Genomic DNA, 7500 nt, shown 5'->3' with positions numbered 1-7500 from the left:
ACCCGACTCGAAGGAGAGGTCCCGCCGACGCTCGCACCGGCCGCTACGGGCCTGGCACCCTCTACGGGCCGTGGCCTCATTCAAGTTGGACTTGGGCTCGGCGCGAGGCGTCGGGGTAGCGGACCCTCCCGAACACCACATGCCACGACAGGCGGCAGCCTGCGGGGTTCGGTGCTGGACTCTTCCCTGTTCGCTCGCCGCTACTGGGGGAATCCTTGTTAGTTTCTTTTCCTCCGCTTAGTAATATGCTTAAATTCAGCGGGTAGTCTCGCCTGCTCTGAGGTCGTTGTACGAGGTGTCGCACGCCACACCGCCAGCCGGCTGTGCACGCTACCGAGAAAGCACCGGTATGCGAACCGCCAGGCGACGGGCGCGCATCGCACGTTTAAGGAGACGCGGCCGGCCACACAGGCGACCACGACACTCCCAGGCGCCCGAAGCGGGACAAACGCCGCGCGCTTCAGTATACGTAGCCGACCCTCAGCCAGACGTGGCCCGGGAACGGAATCCATGGACCGCAATGTGCGTTCGAAACGTCGATGTTCATGTGTCCTGCAGTTCACATGTCGACGCGCAATTTGCTGCGTTCTTCATCGACCCACGAGCCGAGTGATCCACCGTCCTGGGTGATCTTTATCTTTTCAGTTCTCCACCGTCTCTTTCAAGACAGTTGCAGAGGCGGGACTGAGGCGTTTGACGGCCCCTGTTCCATTACTTTGTGTCCAACGGCCCGACGGCCGATGGGCGTCGTACGGCTCCACACCGGAGCGGACAGGCACTCGGGCGAAAGTCATTCAAAACCGGCGCCAGGCGCCAGGTGCCGCAGGCCAGCCGCTCCAGAGCTTCAGCGCTCGTACCACACAACACCACTTGCGCTAGTTTTGAGAGGCACGCGTGGTTCCGCACGCGGCGCACGGCTACTGCCGTACAGGTAGCGTGTTGCGCGACACGACACGCACATCGAAAGACATGCAGTCTAGTCGGTAATGATCCTTCCGCAGGTTCACCTACGGAAACCTTGTTACGACTTTTACTTCCTCTAAATGATCAAGTTTGGTCATCTTTCCGGTAGCATCGGCAACGACAGAGTCGATGCCGCGTACCAGTCCGAAGACCTCACTAAATCATTCAATCGGTAGTAGCGACGGGCGGTGTGTACAAAGGGCAGGGACGTAATCAACGCGAGCTTATGACTCGCGCTTACTGGGAATTCCTCGTTCATGGGGAACAATTGCAAGCCCCAATCCCTAGCACGAAGGAGGTTCAGCGGGTTACCCCGACCTTTCGGCCTAGGAAGACACGCTGATTCCTTCAGTGTAGCGCGCGTGCGGCCCAGAACATCTAAGGGCATCACAGACCTGTTATTGCTCAATCTCGTGCGGCTAGAAGCCGCCTGTCCCTCTAAGAAGAAAAGTAATCGCTGACAGCACGAAGGATGTCACGCGACTAGTTAGCAGGCTAGAGTCTCGTTCGTTATCGGAATTAACCAGACAAATCGCTCCACCAACTAAGAACGGCCATGCACCACCACCCACCGAATCAAGAAAGAGCTATCAATCTGTCAATCCTTCCGGTGTCCGGGCCTGGTGAGGTTTCCCGTGTTGAGTCAAATTAAGCCGCAGGCTCCACTCCTGGTGGTGCCCTTCCGTCAATTCCTTTAAGTTTCAGCTTTGCAACCATACTTCCCCCGGAACCCAAAAGCTTTGGTTTCCCGGAGGCTGCCCGCCGAGTCATCGGAGGAACTGCGGCGGATCGCTGGCTGGCATCGTTTATGGTTAGAACTAGGGCGGTATCTGATCGCCTTCGAACCTCTAACTTTCGTTCTTGATTAATGAAAACATACTTGGCAAATGCTTTCGCTTCTGTTCGTCTTGCGACGATCCAAGAATTTCACCTCTAACGTCGCAATACGAATGCCCCCGCCTGTCCCTATTAATCATTACCTCGGGTTCCGAAAACCAACAAAATAGAACCGAGGTCCTATTCCATTATTCCATGCACACAGTATTCAGGCGGGCTTGCCTGCTTTAAGCACTCTAATTTGTTCAAAGTAAACGTGCCGGCCCACCGAGACACTCAACTAAGAGCACCCTGGTAGGATTTCAACGGGGTCCGCCTCGGGACGCGCAAGCACGCCTTCGGCTCGCCCCACCGGCAGGACGTCCCACGATACATGCCAGTTAAACACCGACGGGCGGTGAACCAACAGCGTGGGACACAAATCCAACTACGAGCTTTTTAACCGCAACAACTTTAATATACGCTATTGGAGCTGGAATTACCGCGGCTGCTGGCACCAGACTTGCCCTCCAATAGATACTCGTTAAAGGATTTAAAGTGTACTCATTCCGATTACGGGGCCTCGGATGAGTCCCGTATCGTTATTTTTCGTCACTACCTCCCCGTGCCGGGAGTGGGTAATTTGCGCGCCTGCTGCCTTCCTTGGATGTGGTAGCCGTTTCTCAGGCTCCCTCTCCGGAATCGAACCCTGATTCCCCGTTACCCGTTACAACCATGGTAGGCGCAGAACCTACCATCGACAGTTGATAAGGCAGACATTTGAAAGATGCGTCGCCGGTACGAGGACCGTGCGATCAGCCCAAAGTTATTCAGAGTCACCAAGGCAAACGGACCAGACGAGCCAATCCGATTGGTTTTGATCTAATAAAAGCGTCCCTTCCATCTCTGGTCGGGACTCTGTTTGCATGTATTAGCTCTAGAATTACCACAGTTATCCAAGTAACGTGGGTACGATCTAAGGAACCATAACTGATTTAATGAGCCATTCGCGGTTTCACCTTAATGCGGCTTGTACTGAGACATGCATGGCTTAATCTTTGAGACAAGCATATGACTACTGGCAGGATCAACCAGGGAGCTGCGTCAACGAGAGCTGAGCAGCCGGCCGCCCGGGAGTGTGTCCCGAGGGCCCGCGCGAACACGCAAGCGTCCGCTCAATTATTCTGCAAACAGGAGGAGGCTGAGCTCCCCTGCACGATACACCTCGAAACCCTCTCAGGTCCCGGCGGCGCGCAGCGCCGTCCTAAGTACTTGGTCGGGTTCGAGAGAGGCGCAATCGCCCGGAGATAGGCGAGTAGACGCTTTCAGTGCGAACACCCGTGCTCCCAACTGAGCTTGCCGCTGCCGACAGAGGCCCGGGAGCGTGCTGTCGTGGCATTGCCGGCGGGAAACAACACGCGCCACCTACGGTGACCGGCAGCTCCAACGCCAGCGCCACAGAAGGGCAAAGCCCCACTTGGGTGCAGAAGCGAACTCTCCCAGCACAGCGCACGCGCCAACACGTCCGCAGAGCTGCGATACAAACCACCTGCGAGAACCGCCGGGGGCGACCGAGCAGCAGACGGCGTCGCGACGCCGAGTGCCGGGCGGCGGCGCATCCTCAACGCACACAGTCCGCAATCGGACCAGCACACTGCAGATGTCCACCGCGCTTCGCACCGGGCTCGGCAGAACCCACTTTGGCCGCCTGGCGCCGCGCGCCGGGTGCGCCGGCGCGTAGCTGGGACGCCAGCCGGGCCCGTCGGCCGGCGCTCCTGCCACTGGGCGCCCCCCACCAGCCGGCTGTAGTGCGTGCGCTCACGCAGCGCGCGGCCAGCACGCCGGGCGGCCCCCCCTCACCGGCCGGGGACTGTCCCACCAAGCCACAGCCTCGTATCGCTTCATACCCACATGGCCAACTCAGGTTCGGGGGCATGGCGGGTACCGCCGAAACAACCGGTTCACAGATGTACCGATCGTCGCTATCACCGATGCACCTGCAGCGCGAACAACCGCTCAACAACTGATTTCCAGTTCATTTGCGGATCTTTGGCAGCAAACGTATACGTCAATCTACATTTGCGAAATCTACGATTCTGGCATGCCTGCATGTTATGTGTCACGACACGCTACATCAGCCCACATACACACTACGGCATGTACACGAGAGAACACGTGGAAGATGGTCCGCGCACGTGTGCAATGTCCCTTGCGCGGTCGACTGTCAACCGGCCTCTGTAGCATGTCGCAGATGTGGAACGCGGTCCACCGTGGTATCATGTTGTGTGGGGCAATACGATTAAATAGGAAAACCCTCGTCGCTACATCAACAGACGGCTCACGCTGATTCCCGGCAGAGGGAGGGGGGCCAACATGCAATACTTTCGTCCGTACCTACCACATGTCTGTACGGCGTAAAACAGTGCAATCTCGCTGTAATGGGGAGACGAGACAAGTAGCATCGTGCACAACATATGGCCCTTATGATTCGCCATTGTAGGGCGCAGCCGGTGTACGGTCAAGCATGTGCCACATTATGTCACTCAGTACGTAACGACGGATGATCAGTGTGGGTTACGCGTACATCAGCGGACAGTCCACACAGGCCGTACCACAACGTACACTGACTGCATCGACAACCGAATGCAACTGAACAGCTGCAAGGCTCATTTCACAAACAAACGCCTGACCGACCAGCTTGGAAGGGCAGGAGGGGAGGGCGATAGTCGTTCTGTAGCGTTACACCCTTCCAGTGGTTAGCGGGACTGTGTAGAAAGTACGCAACACTCGAAAGACATTTACGTGAGGGTACGCACCATGGCATCGAGAAATACACATGACACCAGAGGATCCAAGCAGTGAACTATGTTCAGAGGGTTGCTGTTAGGCAAAGCTACATTCCTGTGACGTTACATGTGACAGTTAAGGTGCAGTGTAAGTTAGGTTAAGGTGCAGTGTAAGTTAGGTTAAGGTGCAGTGTAAGTTAGGTTAAGGTGCAGTGTAAGTTAGGTTAAGGTGCAGTGTAAGTTAGGTTAAGGTGCAGTGTAAGTTAGGTTAAGGTGCAGTGTAAGTTAGGTTAAGGTGCAGTGTAAGTTAGGTTAAGGTGCAGTGTAAGTTAGGTTAAGGTGCAGTGTAAGTTAGGTTAAGGTGCAGTGTAAGTTAGGTTAAGGTGCAGTGTAAGTTAGGTTAAGGTGCAGTGTAACTTAGGTTAAGGTGCAGTGTAACTTAGGTTAAGGTGCAGTGTAAGTTAGGTTAAGGTGCAGTGTAACTTAGGTTAAGGTGCAGTGTAACTTAGGTTAAGGTGCAGTGTAACTTAGGTTAAGGTGCAGTGTAACTTAGGTTAAGGTGCAGTGTAACTTAGGTTAAGGTGCAGTGTAACTTAGGTTAAGGTGCAGTGTAACTTAGGTTAAGGTGCAGTGTAACTTAGGTTAAGGTGCAGTGTAACTTAGGTTAAGGTGCAGTGTAACTTAGGTTAAGGTGCAGTGTAACTTAGGTTAAGGTGCAGTGTAACTTAGGTTAAGGTGCAGTGTAACTTAGGTTAAGGTGCAGTGTAACTTAGGTTAAGGTGCAGTGTAACTTAGGTTAAGGTGCAGTGTAACTTAGGTTAAGGTGCAGTGTAACTTAGGTTAAGGTGCAGTGTAACTTAGGTTAAGGTGCAGTGTAACTTAGGTTAAGGTGCAGTGTAACTTAGGTTAAGGTGCAGTGTAACTTAGGTTAAGGTGCAGTGTAACTTAGGTTAAGGTGCAGTGTAACTTAGGTTAAGGTGCAGTGTAACTTAGGTTAAGGTGCAGTGTAACTTAGGTTAAGGTGCAGTGTAACTTAGGTTAAGGTGCAGTGTAACTTAGGTTAAGGTGCAGTGTAACTTAGGTTAAGGTGCAGTGTAACTTAGGTTAAGGTGCAGTGTAACTTAGGTTAAGGTGCAGTGTAACTTAGGTTAAGGTGCAGTGTAACTTAGGTTAAGGTGCAGTGTAACTTAGGTTAAGGTGCAGTGTAACTTAGGTTAAGGTGCAGTGTAACTTAGGTTAAGGTGCAGTGTAACTTAGGTTAAGGTGCAGTGTAACTTAGGTTAAGGTGCAGTGTAACTTAGGTTAAGGTGCAGTGTAACTTAGGTTAAGGTGCAGTGTAAGTTAGGTTAAGGTGCAGTGTAACTTAGGTTAAGGTGCAGTGTAACTTAGGTTAAGGTGCAGTGTAACTTAGGTTAAGGTGCAGTGTAACTTAGGTTAAGGTGCAGTGTAACTTAGGTTAAGGTGCAGTGTAACTTAGGTTAAGGTGCAGTGTAACTTAGGTTAAGGTGCAGTGTAACTTAGGTTAAGGTGCAGTGTAACTTAGGTTAAGGTGCAGTGTAACTTAGGTTAAGGTGCAGTGTAAGTTAGGTTAAGGTGCAGTGTAACTTAGGTTAAGGTGCAGCGTAACTTAGGTTAAGGTGCAGCGTAACTTAGGTTAAGGTGCAGTGTAACTTAGGTTAAGGTGCAGTGTAACTTAGGTTAAGGTGCAGTGTAACTTAGGTTAAGGTGCAGTGTAACTTAGGTTAAGGTGCAGCGTAACTTAGGTTAAGGTGCAGCGTAACTTAGGTTAAGGTGCAGCGTAACTTAGGTTAAGGTGCAGCGTAACTTAGGTTAAGGTGCAGCGTAACTTAGGTTAAGGTGCAGCGTAACTTAGGTTAAGGTGCAGCGTAACTTAGGTTAAGGTGCAGCGTAACTTAGGTTAAGGTGCAGCGTAACTTAGGTTAAGGTGCAGCGTAACTTAGGTTAAGGTGCAGCGTAACTTAGGTTAAGGTGCAGCGTAACTTAGGTTAAGGTGCAGCGTAACTTAGGTTAAGGTGCAGCGTAACTTAGGTTAAGGTGCAGCGTAACTTAGGTTTAGGGGCCAACGTGGGTTAGGTTAGGGGCCAACGTGGGTTAGGTTAGGGGCCAACGTGGGTTAGGTTAGGGGCCAACGTGGGTTAGGTTAGGGGCCAACGTGGGTTAGGTTAGGGGCCAACGTGGGTTAGGTTAGGGGCCAACGTGGGTTAGGTTAGGGGCCAACGTGGGTTAGGTTAGGGGCCAACGTGGGTTAGGTTAGGGGCCAACGTGGGTTAGGTTAGGGGCCAACGTGGGTTAGGTTAGGGGCCAACGTGGGTTAGGTTAGGGGCCAACGTGGGTTAGGTTAGGGGCCAACGTGGGTTAGGTTAGGGGCCAACGTGGGTTAGGTTAGGGGCCAACGTGGGTTAGGTTAGGGGCCAACGTGGGTTAGGTTAGGGGCCAACGTGGGTTAGGTTAGGGGCCAACGTGGGTTAGGTTAGGGGCCAACGTGGGTTAGGTTAGGGGCCAACGTGGGTTAGGTTAGGGGCCAACGTGGGTTAGGTTAGGGGCCAACGTGGGTTAGGTTAGGGGCCAACGTGGGTTAGGTTAGGGGCCAACGTGGGTTAGGTTAGGGGCCAACGTGGGTTAGGTTAGGGGCCAACGTGGGTTAGGTTAGGGGCCAACGTGGGTTAGGTTAGGGGCCAACGTGGGTTAGGTTAGGGGCCAACGTGGGTAAGGTTGCCAGAGATGTGTCAAATCAGGATGTACGTTTGGCTGGTGTCAGGTGGTGGGTTGGTTCGATGTCTTTACCAGGGGTGTGGCCAAAGGGTATTTTATTACTTGTACCTTTTGTGTTGTGGCGTGGCGTTGCGTCTTGTGTTGATACTGGGTGGACCACTGTGGGTGTTGCTGGCTGATTTGAGCTGCGTTGTTTGCGGGT

At 53.0% G+C, this 7500-nt stretch overlaps 3 non-coding genes across 3 annotated transcripts in view; all 3 read right to left on the bottom strand.

Moving 5' to 3' along the window:
- Positions 1–286, bottom strand: part of LOC126327227 (large subunit ribosomal RNA) — a 4222-nt gene extending 3936 nt beyond the window's left edge. The window contains exon 1 of the ribosomal RNA XR_007561068.1: positions 1–286. This exon is cut by the window's left edge and continues 3936 nt beyond it. This is a non-coding gene — a ribosomal RNA (large subunit ribosomal RNA).
- A 188-nt stretch (positions 287–474) lies between these two features.
- On the bottom strand, positions 475–629 carry LOC126327228 (5.8S ribosomal RNA). The gene has a single exon (XR_007561069.1). It is a non-coding gene; the product is annotated as a 5.8S ribosomal RNA (ribosomal RNA).
- A 355-nt stretch (positions 630–984) lies between these two features.
- Positions 985–2877, bottom strand: LOC126327230 (small subunit ribosomal RNA). Its single transcript, XR_007561071.1, has one exon. It is a non-coding gene; the product is annotated as a small subunit ribosomal RNA (ribosomal RNA).
- Positions 2878–7500: the final 4623 nt, after the last annotated feature.

Source organism: Schistocerca gregaria, unplaced genomic scaffold (assembly GCF_023897955.1).
Source record: "Schistocerca gregaria isolate iqSchGreg1 unplaced genomic scaffold, iqSchGreg1.2 ptg001032l, whole genome shotgun sequence".
NCBI lineage: Eukaryota > Metazoa > Arthropoda > Insecta > Orthoptera > Acrididae > Schistocerca > Schistocerca gregaria.
Note: the sequence above shows the minus strand (reverse complement) of the source record. Positions and strands in the feature narration are given on the sequence as shown.